The sequence below is a fragment of the Meles meles genome, chromosome 16 (genome assembly GCF_922984935.1).
Source record: "Meles meles chromosome 16, mMelMel3.1 paternal haplotype, whole genome shotgun sequence".
NCBI classification, from domain to species: domain Eukaryota; kingdom Metazoa; phylum Chordata; class Mammalia; order Carnivora; family Mustelidae; genus Meles; species Meles meles.
This window is the reverse complement of record NC_060081.1, coordinates 72,302,945-72,318,559: the sequence shown is the minus strand read 5'-3', so window position 1 is coordinate 72,318,559 and position 15,615 is coordinate 72,302,945. Positions and strand designations below refer to the sequence as shown.

General features: G+C 50.0%; 1 protein-coding gene across 1 annotated transcript in view; it reads right to left on the bottom strand.

Annotated features, from left to right (window-relative positions):
* Window positions 1-4,512: 4,512 nt before the first annotated feature.
* The window catches only part of LOC123927275, a 40,224-nt gene continuing 29,121 nt past the window's right edge, over window positions 4,513-15,615 (bottom strand). The window contains exon 7 of the transcript XR_006815395.1: window positions 4,513-8,434. The gene's annotated coding sequence lies outside the window, so the exon portion shown is untranslated. The remainder of the gene's footprint in view (window positions 8,435-15,615) is intronic.

Below are 15,615 nucleotides of genomic sequence, written 5' to 3'. Positions count from 1 at the left end.
GCTGAAGCGCGTTGGAGCTGTTCGATTCCCGGCGCCCCCCACCCCACGTCCACTTTTGGGTGCTGCAGCACCCAAAACTGGGTGCTAAACCACCCAGTTGGGTCGTTTAGGCGTCCGGCTGCAACTCTGGTTACAAAATAAAACTTTTCCCGCTCTGCAGCCGTTAGTAGGGGAGAACATGAGGGCTCTTCGTTCTTGTCCGTAGAGATTTTTCTGCAACCCGTCAGGTCCCAGGAGGTCGAGGGAGCGCCGCGGTTGGGAAGGGAAAGTGAACTGAGGCCAGGATGGCTCCCCTCGGGTCTGGCTTCCCTTAGGACTTCTAGGTGGGCCCGCCCCGGCTTTCTTTTTTCTTTGTTTATTTTGTATTTTATTTTTATTTATTTTTTTTTAAGATTTTATTTATTTATTTGACAGAGAGAGATCATAAGTAGGCAAAGAGGCAGGCAGAGAGAGTGAGAGGGAAGCAGGCTCCCTGCAGAGCAGAGAGCCGGACGCGGGACTCGATCCAGGACCCTGAGATCATGACCTGAGCCGAAGGCAGCGGCTTAAACCACTGAGCCACCCAGGCACCCTGTATTTTATTTTTAAACTGAAGTCTTCCTCTCCCTCCTCCTCCTCTCCTTCCTCTCTCCCTTTCTTGGCTGATTGCTGTTTCCACCAATGGCAGCCTCTGGATAATGCTCTTTTCTCCGAGGGTAGTGATAGAGCGGTGTGTTCTTGATAAAAGACTGAACCCTTTGCTCTAAATGCCCCAGAGTCAGGTTTCTCCTTACGGGGACACTGTTTAGCATTGGCCATGCCGGGAAAGTGGAGAGGAGACCCTCAAGTACCCCCATCCACGTAGAAGGGCCCCCTTGACCCCCCCCCCCCCCTGCGCGGACCTGGGCTGGTGGGGGGTGGGGGCCGTGCCTGAGACGGACGGGAGGAGTTGGTTAGGGTACTTCATTCCACCTGAGTCCTCAGGGCCTTCCCCTCATCTGCCTGCCTCAAATCCCTCCTGACCCTTGTACATCCTTACCAGCACCCGTGCGACAAGTTTGTTTTTTCATGTTTTTGGAGTCATCTGCCTCCGCCCCAGAATGAAAGCACTGAGGAGGCAGGGACCGCGTCAACTGACTGTTGCTGAGCAGGTCGAGTGGTACCTGCCTCCTACCAGGTACTCACACATGGCTTCACTGGGTGCCTGTGGTTTCTCCAGGCTAACTTTGTCCCACCCGGGCTCAAAGGTGAGAAGCCTGTCTTTTCCCAAGGGGGTTCGGTTCACTAAGTGTTTCTGGGGGAATTTAAGTTTTTTGTTTTTTTGTCTTTTTTTTTTAAAGATTTTATTTATTTACTTGACAGACAGAGATCACAAGTAGGCAGAGAGGCAGGCAGAGAGAGGAGGAAGCAGGCTCCCTGCAGAGCAGAGAGCCGGACGTGGGGCTTGATCCCAGGACCCTGGGATCCTGACCCGAGCTGAAGGCAGAGGCTTTAACCCACTGAGCCACCCAGGCGCCCCGGAATTTAAGTTTTTTCTGGCTATTTTGGGTGGAAGTACAGATGGAAAGGATTCCATCCTAAGCTGAATGATAATAAGGCTGTGGCCTCCACCCCCTGTTCGAAAGCACCTGCTCCGTGATTTGGGCTGTGCTGGACATTAAGTGTGGTGTTGTGAAAGGGTAGCTCCACGGTTTGGACTTAAGACCTTAAGAATTAGGAAGGGCCCCCGAGTATTTAGTTTGTGTGTTGTGTCTTTTAATATTCATTGTATGAGAACTGGAACAGAATGTTTCATCAAAAGAACACACAAGCACACACACTGCAGGAGTCATCAGAGGGACATCAGCACACGTCATGTCCCTTCTGGAAAACACCACTGGATACCTGTGAGACAATGACGGTGAGAAGAACAAGTAACAGGTCGGTCATGTGAAAATAGTTTTAGCTTTGAGAATCCCCTGAAAAGGTCCCAGGGACACCTAGGGCGCACCCTCCCCTCCCCCCCCCCCCGCCCCCAGGTTTACGAACCGTTGAGTAGAAAACAACGTCACAGCCTTTAGGAATCTTTATTCTCAGCTGTCACCCTCTACTCCCCAACTGCCAGGCCATGCCCTGGAAGCCAGGCCCCACTTCAACGCGAGCGAGTGTGGGCGGCTGAGCTTTTATTACTGTTATCCATACTGATTTATCGGGCCCCTTTCAAAAGGAAGTTCATGGATGCCAACACACCTGCGTGGGCCCTGCATTCCTAGAGGCATTGTCATGTCCTCTCTCCCCTCCTCCGGGTGTGGTATCCCTCTTGGACTTTCCTTTCTACAAGGGAGGGCCGGGCCAGAGCTTCCTGGATCTCCTGAGTGGAATTTGCTCTGAGGCCTGCGTCACAGGTGCGCCTGAGCGGTGTAAGGAAGGAATGTGGAAAATAGTTTGAATTTGATAAAGGTATTGCGGAGGAGGGGAACCTTTTCATTCCGTGAGCTATTGTGGCCACGAGTTTGTTGGCAAGGCCTGAAATTCAGCCTTACTTGAGAAGCGTGAAGCCCAGAGCAACAGCACAGAGGAGGGTTTATATTTCTGTTTCTTTAGTTCCCAGACTGAATCCTAATCTCATTTCTCTCCGTCATCCCTCCCCACCCCCAAATCCTCCAGCCAAAGCTGATCAAGGCCTTAGTGTGGAATGAAAAGCTAGTCCCATGCCTGGGAGAATTAGTACCCAGTGAGTTAGTGAGATAAGTAAGGTGAGTATGACACGGACTCGATAAATTATAGGGTCTCAAAATCGTTAGTTGGGAATGGGCTACCACTGATTATCACACCCACACGCTGGCAGGTCCGTCCAGCCTGTCTCCGTCCTCTGAAGAAGCCAGTAGGGGTTATGCCGGCGCCCTTTTCAATACTTCTGTCTTTAAGAAAGGGAGAAAGAGGTGCCAAGGAATCATATATACTAGTGGCGAGGTTTTATTCAAGGCATTTCTCCTGCCAGCTCTTTTTCTCCTTGATTGCTCAAGTTCCAGTTCTGATGGAGCTGGTTAATAATTCTTTAAGAGTTGGAGTGTATATTTATGAATCTCAGACTACTCACCAAAGCATTTTAAGCCCTTTAGCAGAGGTGGAATTAAGTCACATGACCGGTTTTCTGGTTAATAGCTTATAACACTTTGGTACTTTGTGTGGGGGTGGGGTGGGAGTGCTCAAAGCTCAGGAAACGAACGAATTATCTCCTGTAGCCTTTATGAAGCTAGATGCCCTTTTAGGTAAAAGCCCCGTCTTCATGGGAGGCGGTATGTGCCAGGCACAGTGCCGGAGCCCTACCCTGGAGAAGTTTGCCCCCTGACCTCTTCCCTCTCTAGGACTTAATTTCTCCGTCTGTGAATGCAGGCGCTGGATGAGCTCATCTCCGCAACTCCTTCCAGCTCTTAACATTCTATGGTTCCCCAGGGATAATTGAGATTGATCATTATTTCAACATTACCAGGGATGAACTAGAATGAAATGGGTAATCTTTCCATCAGACTTCACAGACGGTCTGCCGTCATCAGCTAAAATATTCCAGTTCCTAGGAGGTGTTGATGAAGATGATGATAATTCCCATTTATGAGGGTCCTACCTGGTTCCATGCACCGTGCCAAATGTTCTCCTGTGGATTATCTTATCTACTTGTAAGTGACGTGGAAGAACCCCTTATGCTTGAAAACACTCAGATCGGGACGCCTGGGTGGCTCAGTGGGTTAAAGCCTCTGCCTTCAGCTCAGGTCATGATCTCAGGGTCCTGGGATCGAGCTCCCATCGGGCTCCCTGCTCAGCGGGGAGCTTGCTTCCCCCGCTGCCTGCCTCTCTGCCTGCCTCTCTCCTGCTCGTGAGCTCTCTCTGTCAAATAAATACATAAAAAATCTTATAAAAAAGAAAACACTCAGATCTTAATATTTTTCTGATAGACGTTAACTTGAGCCCTTGCTCTGCTCCGCACTGGTTGGGTGACCTTGAGCTTGCTCGTTTAACCGCTCAGAGCGTCAGATTCCTCTTCTATGAGATGAGACAGAAGTGGCCACCTCATAACATTGTTGCAGGGGTCAGCTGAAAAGCAGTGCATGAAGCCGCTCTGCCAACCATCAAGTGTAATACGCATGCTAGTGGTTATTATTTAGCAAGTAGTACTGCCTACCAAAGCCTTTGGCGGAATTTCAAGAAATCCCTTGAAATAAAACAGAAATGTATAATAAACCATTCTTCTTGTCTTCACACAGGGTGGCCTTGTAATGGACATCTCTTAGCTGAGATGCAGCCCAGAGTAGTTAAGAATGTGACTCTCAGGTGCCTACATTCAAATCCTGCCTCTGCTATTTCATAGCTGTGTGACCTCTGGCAAGCTCTTAACCTCTCTGAGCTTCCATTTTGTCATCTACAAAATGAGGATAGGAAGAGAGTTAATCATCTTCATTTGTGCGCAAAGCATTCAGGAAAGGACCCAGCACAGAGTGAGGACTTTGTAAAGGTTACCCATTATTGTCATGATTGCTAATTATTTTTATGTCCTAGTGCCATAACAGAATTCTTTAATGTAGTAAGTATTTAAAGCCTCAGCTATGTTTACATCACTGTTTTTAGCATGGAGATAAAGGATAAAAAGTGAGGATAGGATTTCTACCATCTAGCATTTCACAGTTCACATATAGATTGGTTCCACAAATATTCTTGAGCTTCTACCATGGATCATGCAAGGAAACAAAAATCTGAATACAATAGAGTTCTTGCTTCCAAGGAACCCACATCCAGCTGAGAAGTCAGAGCCAGGGAGAGATGTCTTCAGGAAGTGGTGGCCGCTGTAGTTAAGGGCGGTGGGGGTTGTTGGAGTTGACATTCCAGAGATCACATTTGACCCTACCACCTGTGGAACCCATCTTACTCTCTCTCTCTAGACCATTTACCTTGGGAATCAACCGAAGATAGGATAACATCTATCCTCCTTGAATTAATAAGTATTTATGGTCTATTATGTGCCAGGTGCTATTCTAGAAGGTAAGCTTCCAGTAGTAAACAAGACAGGACAACGTCCCTGCCCTCCCGGAGCTGACATTCCACAGGGTAGGGGCTGAACACAGAGATTAATCAAAATGTGTAGTGTGTTAGTGATGCGAGTCCTGGAGAAAAATAAAGCAGGGAGGGAAGATGGGGAGGCCAGGGGGGTAGAGCAAGGTGTGGAAGGAGAAAGAAAAGCCTCTCAGGGAAGCTGGGGTGAGAAAGTGATCCTCCTGCATCTCTGTGTATTGGGGGGGGGGGGGCGGAGCGGGGAAGGCTTCCTTGCAGGCAGGGGCTCAGCACGAGTGCGAGGATTAAAGGTGATAAAGCTCACTCTGTCCTGGCACACGGCAAGCACTCAGAAGACACCAGCTGCTATTTTGAGCCATTACTCAGGGCTGAGGCCAGGGTATGAAAGGAGGAGGTTGGGAGCAGAAAAGAGAGAATGACTAAGTCAGCCTGGAGGTAGGGGGCGGGGGCGGTCTGGAGTGTTTCACAGTGAAGTGACTGGTTAGCTCGGGCAGAAGAATGAGTAGGAGTTTGCTAGAGGCATGGCGGGCTGTGGGACGGGGGAGGAGGCATTCCAGGGAAAGGGAGCTTTGCAGCAGAGGTGTGGGGGCGGGGAAAGAACATGGTGTGTTCCCTAAGCCCTTGCGTGGGGCGTGGGTGTGCCCGGTGGGCGGGGCTCTCCTCTCTGGAGGTGGGAGCTGGAGAAGTTGGTGGGAAGGGATGAGGAGATGGGCCTCACATGCCCTCCTGACCAGTTTATGCTTTCCCCAGTGGGTGCTGGGAGACTCCTCGAATGTTTACAACCGGGTGATGAAAGGATCAGATTCGTATTTTCATAAGCTCCACAGAGGAGGGAGGCACCGGGGGCAGCAAATTAATGAGTGCTGTGGGCAAGGGTGTAATTAAAAGGCGAAATGAATGGTATGGCTTAGGACACAGGGAGGAGGCAGGACATCCATCCATCCATCATTCATTTATTCAGTTCTTGTTTGGTGAGGTCCAGCTCTGTGCCTGGCACAGGCGAGACGCTGGGGCTGCTCTGGGGACCAAGACTATCTCTTTCCACGAGGCAGACACGTGATAAGTGAATTCATTCTGGGAGGGGGTCAAGGAAGTGTCACAAACACGGTTGTTTGGGCCCAGGCAGGTAACTGAAGGGAGTGGAGAGGCTGGGGGGTGGCCAGGCCAGGGCTCACCTCCCACCTTTGTGGCTGTGGGAGAACATGGCTTTGTCATGGCAGGTCTTCTGATTCCTTTAGGGGCTGAACATTTTTATGTGACACTTCCTGATTTTTAAATGTCGGCAATTGATCAAACGGTGGTGACTGAGCGTAAGTGGAGAGTGTGTGTGTGTGTGTGCGTGTGCACGTGTGTTCTAATTAGGATGGGTTATAGGAAAAGCTCTGAGGACATGGTATTGAAGTATTACAAGGTGTTGGGGATGGGGAGAGAGAAGAGCATGTGGCAAGGATCCAGGCAGGAGAAACGCGGTGTGTTTGAGGAATCACAGGAAAGCCCGTGCCTGGAACTTGGAGACTGAAGGAGAATGGTTCCAGAAGAGGCTGAGTGTGAGTGGTGGGCGGGGCCCGGTCATGATGGGTCTTTGCAGGCGGGGGTGTGGGGTTTGGTTTTTATTCTGAGTTCATGCAAAGGCTGTCTCTGAGTAATCAGAGATAACTTTAAGGTCTGTGGCATCATTCAGATTCTGGATTCTAGATTTAGAAGAGGGAGGAAAGGAAGAGCAGTTCTCGGGGGGGCGGGGGGAAAGGGCGAAGCCAGAGTGGTTCTCTAAGTACGCAAGCGTCCTTGGGTAGAGGCTGAGCAAGCTGAAGGACTGCGAGGCAGGCAGCACAGCGGGATGAATTCTGAGGCCCTGGAAACCTCAGGAAGTGACATTCAAATAGGAGGTTGGTGTCCTGGTATGGAAGTCACAGAACCAAGATCCTCGGTCTCTTCCGGATTTCCTCTCATGGGCCAGAGTGCCCCAAACGTCCCTGAGGTTAGCAATCATTCTGGATGCTCATTAAAAATGCAGATTCCAAGGCTCCCCTTGCACAAGCCCATTTCTGGAGGTCTGGAATGGGGCCGGGGAACCTGTAATTTGAAGTATCATCTGTGGGATTCTCACCCTCCGGTAAATTTGGAAAGTGCTGATGGAGGTGCTGGGCGTCATGGGGTGTCTCTGACCTGGGAGCCAGAAGCTGGTGTTTTCTGACAGACATGAGGAGAGACAGGTAACAGGCAGGGAGACCAGTGAAGAGGCCCTTGGATTTGTCAGGACACAAGATTGGGAAGGTCTAGACTTGGGTCATGAGCGGGCTGTCCTTGATTCTTTGGGCTGCTGTAACAAAGTGCCACCAACCAGAGGGCTTAAACCAACAGAAATCTGTCCTCTTATGGTTCTGGAGGCCAGAAGTCCAAAATCAAGGTGTTGCCAGGGTTGGTTCCTTCTGGAGGTTGTGAGGGAGAAGGTTCTAGGCCTCTCCCCTTAGCTTCTTGGGGTTGCCGGCCATCATGGCTGTTCCTTGGATGTGAATACATCAGTCTGTCATCACATGGCATTCTCTCTATTTTAACCTTCAAGTTAGATGCTGCCTGAGGGTTGAGGGAGATGAAGAGGGGAAAGACTACATTTGGTGAGAAGCTGTTTGCCCGGCATATAGTCGATTCTCTGGAAGCTTGTTCTATAAAAAGCAAGAAACATTTCCTGGGCGGTGTCAGATCAGTGGCGTTGTGGGATAAAAGACACACGGAAGGTCCCTATAGAGTGGACGATAAATAAACGAGGACCATGGCAACCAATGGCAAGGAAGATGGCTGCCAGAAGTAGCCGTGAACAATGGCAGCCGAGACTACGGAGCAGTGAAATGTGCCTAAAGCATTACAGTGTACTCCCCTTTCACCTTAGGGTGGGTTTGCCTGGGACTTTCCCAGTTGTATCCCTGAGCGTTCTGGGACAATCTTTCAGTCTGACAAACCCAGTTTTGTCTTCACAAAAATACATGGATTCACGCACTATTATCACTCCGGTTTTACTGGAGGAAACCGGAGCACAGACACGTTAAGCAACTTGCCCAGGGCCCCACAGATAAGGGGTAGAGCTGGTGCCCAAACCCAGGCAGCTGGGTTCCAGGTCTCTTGCCCTCTGTTGCCTTTGACAGGGTCCAGTGAATTTCAATTGTCGGTATGAAAAGATTTCTTCCATTATGAAATACATAATTTTGTTTGGAAGCAGAAAGCATGCCTGTGTCCTTTTCCCCTTGCCCTGAGACAATCCAACAGGTAAGAAGTCAGTTAAGAGTCAGGTTGCAAGACTTGTTGCCTTCTAGGAGCCTTCTAGAAACATGATAGCCTCCAGGGGATCTGCTCCACAGCTCCGGCATCTGATCAGAATTCCTCATGGGATTTTTTTCAGCAGAGGGAGGGTGGTTCACTATGGAGAGGAGTTTCCAAAATGAAAATAAACCGACAAACAACCCAACTTGTTAGCAAAGATCCAGTGACTTAGCCTTATTAAATTCAACATTAAGGAGAAGAGAATGAAATCCTTTATAGAAACCTCTCCCCACCCCCCCCACCCCCCCGGGGACATTTAAGAACCAAACATACATATATTTTTTTATTTAAGGGAATGCCAAATTTTTGTAAAATCAAGCCAATGAAGAAAGCTTGAGAACCACAAAAGCCAGTCAAAGCCGATGCCCAGATGCCCGCGATCTTGTGCTTTCTTTTGGGAAACACAGAAGACAGCAAGACCCAGGAAACCAGGAGGGTGAGAGGTGGGTGATGATGGGGAGCACGGCAGGGGAGCCTGGCTCAGCTCCCTGGCCCCGATGCCTCTGAGCTGGCCCAGCTGGGACAGGGGACCTCACCTCTCCGAGTCCTGTCCCTAAAAGGCGCTACTAAGGAGCTACACAGAGGTTGTACCAAGAATCCCACCAGATGATAAATGTGTCACTTGACGCTGTCTCTGGCACATGCCCTGTGTTGAATTAATGGTACCTGTCACGGCTCATGACTCCTTTGGGCTTACACTGTGGTCTGTGATTAGAAAGAGCCCTGAGCTAGCGTGTGTGGAAGGCTCACGCGGCGTCAGGCCTGAGCTTTAAGTGTGCTATACACATTCTCCTGTTTCGTCCTCACATGAACATGGGTCTTCCTATCATCCCTTTTGCAGACGTGGGGACTGAGGGTAAATGGCCTGTTTAATGATTCACACACAGGGGAAGGGCTTAGGACTCAGGTCCATTCTGACCCTGCTTTCTATGGCGTGACCTTACAGGAGAGCTTGAAAGCGCAAAGAGCTGTCATCTTTCTCCTTCCGGGTCTCTCTAAGGAAGACCTGTTTGTGTCTGGAAAGTGCCTGTGGGAAATTTGAAAATGGAGCAAGGTAGGCGCAGCCCCCTTCAGGGCTGGGGAGTTTCTGCCTATGTACTGAGGCAAAAACTTTTCAGGCTAGAGTAGTTTCCCTCAGGGTTGAACCTATGAGTTCAGGGTGGGACCCTGCCCACTCCTCGTTTTCTTCACCCTGAAGTCAACGGTCCGAAAGCTTCCTCTTAAACAGCAGCTCTTCAAATTAAGAGCTGTGTGCATGCGGCCCGTGTTTCCTGTTCCTTGTTCAGGCTGGTAAGAATGTTCATCTGAGGGGCTCCTGGGTGGTTCAGTGGGTTAAGCCGCTGCCTTCAGCTCAGGTCATGATCTCGGGGTCCTGGGATCGAGTCCCGCATCGGGCTCTCTGCTCAGCAGGGAGCCTGCTTCCCTCTCTCTCTCTCTCTGCCTGCCTCTCTACTTGTGATCTCTGTCAAATAAATTAAAAAAAAAATTTAAAAAGAATGTTCATCTGAGTCTGCCAACTTTGTCTGACTTCGCAACCATCAGTGCTGCTTTTCATTTGTGTGTGGCCCTTGCCTCACTTTTCTTATATATATTTTTTAAAGATTTTATTTATTTATTTGACAGACAGTGTGAGAGAGGGAACACAAGCAGACTTCCCGCCCAGCAGGGAGCCTGATGCGGGGCTCCATCCCAGGACCCTGGGATCACGACCTGAGCCGAAGGCAGAGGCTTAACAACTGAGCCACCCAGGCACCCCCAAAGGGCCAGTTTTTTTTTTTCCATTTTATTTATTTTTTCAGCGTAACAGTATTCATTCTTTTTGCACAACACCCAGTGCTCCATGCAAAACGTGCCCTCCCCATTACCCACCACCGGTTCCCCCAACCTCCCACCCTTGACCCTTCAAAACCCTCAGGTTGCCCCAACCTCCCACCCCTGACCCTTCAAAACCCTCCGGTTGTTTTTCAGAGTCCATAGTCTCTTATGGTTCGCCTCCCCTCCCCAATGTCCATAGCCCGCTCCCCCTCTCCCAATCCCACCTCCCCCCAGGAACCCCCAGTTTGTTTTGTGAGATTAAGAGTCATTTATGGTTTGTCTCCCTCCCAATCCCATCTTGTTTCATTTATTCTTCTCCTATCCCCCTAACCCCCCATGTTGCTTCTCCATGTCCTCATATCAGGGAGATCATATGATAGTTGTCTTTCTCCGATTGACTTATTTCACTAAGCATGATACGCTCTAGTTCCATCCACGTCGTCGCAAATGGCAAGATTTCATTTCTTTTGATGGCTGCATAGTATCCCATTGTGTATATATACCACATCTTCTTGATCCATTCATCTGTTGATGGACATCTAGGTTCTTTCCATAGTCTGGCTATTGTAGACATTGCTGCTATAAACATTCGGGTACATGTGCCAAAGGGCCAGTTTTTAAAGAATTCTCCAGTCATTGCAGATGCCTACTTTTGTAAAAATATAATAAAAAATGAATTGCCAGAAAAGAAGGAAATTAAAAAATCCCAAAGACCTATCAAATGCAAGCCCCGATTCTGTAGTTAGGGTTCAGCAGGCTCCATTTTGAACAGCACTGTGCTGGAGCCCACGAAGATGGTACCGTGCACTAAGTGTCCCCACAAGGATGAGATCCCAAAGGATAGGAACAGAGAGGAGGCAATCCTGTGTAGGGTAGAAATAGCCTTGAGAAACCAGTCCGAGGCCTCCATTTCCCACTTGCCAAATAGTCCACCCCACGGGCTAGTGTGTGTAACTGGTGTGGAAAGCACTGGACACACGGAATCCGAGGACCACTGTGAATCTCAAATCATCGGGTCCTTTTGGAAGTTCAAGAACTCAAAACTGCTTAGGTGAGATGCATATAGACTTACCTTATAGTATTCTACACATTAAAATATTTTAAAGTAATTTTTATTATAAAAGTAAAGCATTCTGTAGGGGAAAAGTTTCTCCCTCACTCTTCCTTCTAGATCTTTCGTTATAAATACAGCAACGTGCACATACCATACAGTTTTTATTGGGCAAATCTTGCTTGTTTCACTCAAGAATATATCATGATGGGAGCTCATGGATGGCTCAGTGGGTTAAGCATCTGACTCTTGATTTTGGCTCAGGTCATGATCTCAGGGTCGTTAAGATCCAAGCCCTGTCTCAGGCTCTGTGCTGGGCACAGAGCCTGCTTAAGATTTTCTCTCTCCCTCTCCTTCTGCCCACTCCCTCCACCGCATGTGCACTCTCTAAGAAAAAAAAATATCATGGTGATACTTCCACTTTACTACTTACATTCCTTCTTCATTCTTTTCTCCAGGCTACGTTGCTTTCCAAGGGATAGGTATGCCGTAACTTATCTAGACAGTCTTAAGATGGTGGACATTCGAGTCATCATCACTCAGTGTTTCAGTGAACATCCTGGGCATCTGTCTTGTGCACTTCTGTGTGTATTTCTCTAGTCATACTCCAGGACATTAGTGGGTGTGCACGTTTAAATGTGTAGGGACTGCCAAAGCTGTTTTCTAGAGGGACAGTGCCAGTCATCAGCAGAGTCAGAAGTTGGAAAATGCGCTGTTGAACTGAATGCCTCCTTTTGCTGATCAGCAGATGGGACAGGGGAAGAACCTGAAGAAAATCACGTGGAGGTCCCAGACACAGCCAAGAACACGGCCTCCTGATTCTCTGCCCAGGGAGGTCCTTGTGTTTTTATCAACCTCTAACAGCACTATGGTCCTTTGCCTTGGCTGGTCTGGTGCCCTGCCCAGACCCAGGAGCAAAGGCTTTGAATAAGCATATTCTGGTCACATTTCAACCTCGGCCCTTAAGATTGTGTCTTAAGTTACCTAAGAAAGGGACTCTGACTTGGGTGCCTTGGAAGTCCTTTTGAGGGGGGAACATCTGGTCCCTTTGGACCAAATCGTTCTTGCCACGTCCAGGGACAGCTGAGGCTACTGAGTGAAGCATGGAGCTTGGCCTCCAAGCTTAGCTCTGCCCCGACTGGGATTTGGGGAGTGGTGCTCAGCCTCTCTGTGCCTCAGTGTCCCCACCTTGGAAACAGAAGCCTCTCACAGAGCTACCCTGAGAGTAAAACAGTAATTGTATGGGAAGGGTTGGGAGGCTCTCGGGATGTTTGTTTTCCTTCTCGTCAGAGTTTAAGGACTGGGATGTGGGGCTGAGGCGTCCAACAGAGGGCAGTCTGAGCTGGAAGCCCGGTTCCCCACACTGAGGAGCATCTGCAAGGCGTTCCCCGGTGCTAATTTGTTCCCAGAGTTGAGATTTAATTGAGGTCAGAATCATTTGCACTTATAACGCTGGTGAGCTGCTCTGAAGAGGTGATTTAAGGACAAGAAATGGCCACATCCCAAAATTCCTCAGACACTCCCTTTGCTCTCATTTCTCTCTGAATTCTTCATCTTCTAAATATCATCATCTGTCTTCACTTCTCTATCGTCGGCACACTCCATTTCCGTCCACGGCATCACCGCCTCTCTGGCCATCCAGGACTGTAACTCTACCGTGAACCCGGGACCCCCTTACTCCCCATATCCGTGCAGCTCCCTCATCCCGGACAAGTGCCCTGGTCCTTCCCCGTGGCCAGGCAGCAGCACCCCCAGGGCAGACCTCCCTGCCAGCCAGCCAGCACGAAGTACCATGTCCGGACAGGTCTGGGGAGGTCCAGTCTGAGCACTGGGGCTGGGTGGCCGGATCTGCTGCTCTGGCTGCCTGGGTGACACCCCTCCCCTTCCTTCACAGGACACCAGGGCTCGCCAGCGCCTGGTCCAACCCTCTGCCTTCCCTTCCCACTGTAATGGTGGCCCTTTAGGGAGAGGGGAGTGTGGAAAGCCACGGCCTTCACAGGTCTGATGTCATATACTTCTCAGGGGATGACCGATAGGAACCGTTAGTGTTCCTGTTGATGGACGGAGAAACCGAGAGCCTGCGGGGTGCAGTGACTTGCTTCTAGTCACGCAGCTGGGAGCGGTAACACTGAGATCTGACGCCCCATGTGTCTTAACTGTTTCCCAAACAGTGGCCCTCAACCCAGCTAGCGGTGTGTTAACAGTGTCCCATGAAATGTCTAAAACGCCAATGGCTTCTGTCTCGATTTCTGTTTTAAAAAGATGAGTAACTGTGTTTGAGTTTCCCTTAAAAAACCAGTCGGCGTGGGAGCCTCCGCTTGCCCAGTGAGCGCGGATGCGACAAGCGTGCACGTGGCACACCCTCCCACTGGGTCTTGGTGACGCTTGGGCACCAGCACGGTGAGGCGCTACGGTATGAACCAGTCTTCACTCTCACACCATCTTGCTTCATTTCCACCGCAGCAGACGCCGCCGTGGTCCTGTGCCCAGCTCACAAGTGTCTTGTGTCACTGAAAAAAACGACGTCACGTAGGAAAACACAGCAACAATCCTCTGCATGCCTGTGCTCCGTCCATGGAGCAGTGCCTACAAATCGAGATCTGGAATGACCTCTGCTCACCTCTTAGAAACAGATACAAAAATGGAGAAAATACACTTTTAGAAGCACCAAATGTTAGGAATCCAAGAGAAGTAAGACTATAAAAGGTGGCAGTTAGGACGGTGGCCCCTTTGCTAAGAAAGAGGCTCCCTGGGCTGCCTGGGTGGCTCAGTGGGTTAAAGCCTCTGCCTTCGGCTCAGGTCATGATCCCAGGGTCCTGGGATCGAGCCCCACATTGGGCTCTCTGCTCAGCGGGGAGCCTGCTTCCCTTCCTCTCTGCCTACTTGTGATCTCTGTCTGTCAAATAAATAAATAAAATCTTAAAAAAAAAAGAAAAAGAAAGAAAAAAGAAAAGAAAGAGCTTCCCTGAAGCCAGGGACTGTTTCTACTTTCCCGGTCAGTTACCAGTGCCTGGCACGTAGGAGACACTCAGGAGATGTTTGTTGAATGAATGAGCATCCGTGATACGGTCCGACCCAGGATGAACCTGGATTTCTGCACTTGGCTCCCTAAGAAGAACTAAATGATGACTCAGGTTTTCTGCCCTTTGTGATTCACAGCCCTCTCCCACGCTCTTCTCCCTGGATCCTTCCCTCCCCTTGCGCCGTGGCTGGGGAAGGAGGTCGGCAGAGGTGAAGTGTGGCACTCAGGGCCCCACAGTAGAAGGTTCTGATTCCACATCTGCCGAGGGAGGCTGTGACTGGCCCCCATTTCTGAAGGCTGGTACCCTTGGACCTGGGTCTCGGACGTCTTCTACGACTCCTTCTGCAGGTTACGGTCTTCAGTGTCATGGCTTCAGACACCCCCTGCGCTGGCGGCCTTCACTGCTATCCCCCGCCCCAATCTCTCCTCTGAACCCAGACGCTCATTAACTTGCCTGCTTGGCGCCTTCATTATTCCTATCTACTAGACATCTCAAACTGAGCGCAGTCCAGACTGAACCCCGATCTCTCCACCCACCGTCTCCTGGAGCTTTTTCCATCCATGCGGTTGTCGCCTCTAGGTGACTGCATGGGACTCATCCTGGACTCCTCTGCTTATCTCACACCCACATCCAACCCTGTTGGCTTGACCTCCCAAATAGCTCCAGAGTCCAGCTCCTTCTCACCACTTCCACGTCTTCTACCCCGGACCAAGTTGCTGCCATCTTTTGCATGGCCTCTTGCAGCGGCCTCCTCCCTGGCTTCTCGCCTGCTCCTGCCCCAGTCTAGCCCCGACTCCAAGCCAGAAGGGTCCCAGTAAGACCTGAGTGAGCCATCAGGTCCCTCCTCTGGTTGAAACCCTCTGAAAACTTCTTATCTCGCTTGGAGTCAAAGCAAACTCCTCTCAATAGCCTCCGATAGTCTCTATCTTGCCTGCTTTCCCTAACCTTATCTCCCACCGCCCTTCCCTGCACTCGCGGCCTCTGTGGTTCCCTCTGGCACTCCCACACGGCTCCAGCTCCGCTTCCAGTAAGGAAGGATGACGTTCTGGACAGACGTACTTGCTTTCTTTATTATTTGCATCCCCCGTGACACCATGAGCTCCACGTAGGCATGGACCTTGTTTTTCCCACTTGATTTCCGGAAACTAGAACAGTTCTGGCCCAGAGCAGTGCCCATGAGTAAATGAGGGTGATCAATCAAAATCTACGGACGGTTGACCCCTGAACAAAGCGTGGGTTGGGAGCATCGGACCCGCCCAGTCAAAAATCCACAATAGCTTTGACTCTCAAAAACTGAGCTAGTAATAACCTCCAGATGACCGGAAGCCCTGCCGATACCATAAAGAGCAGATTAAAACAATAACAACAGTAGATTTTTGCATGTTATAT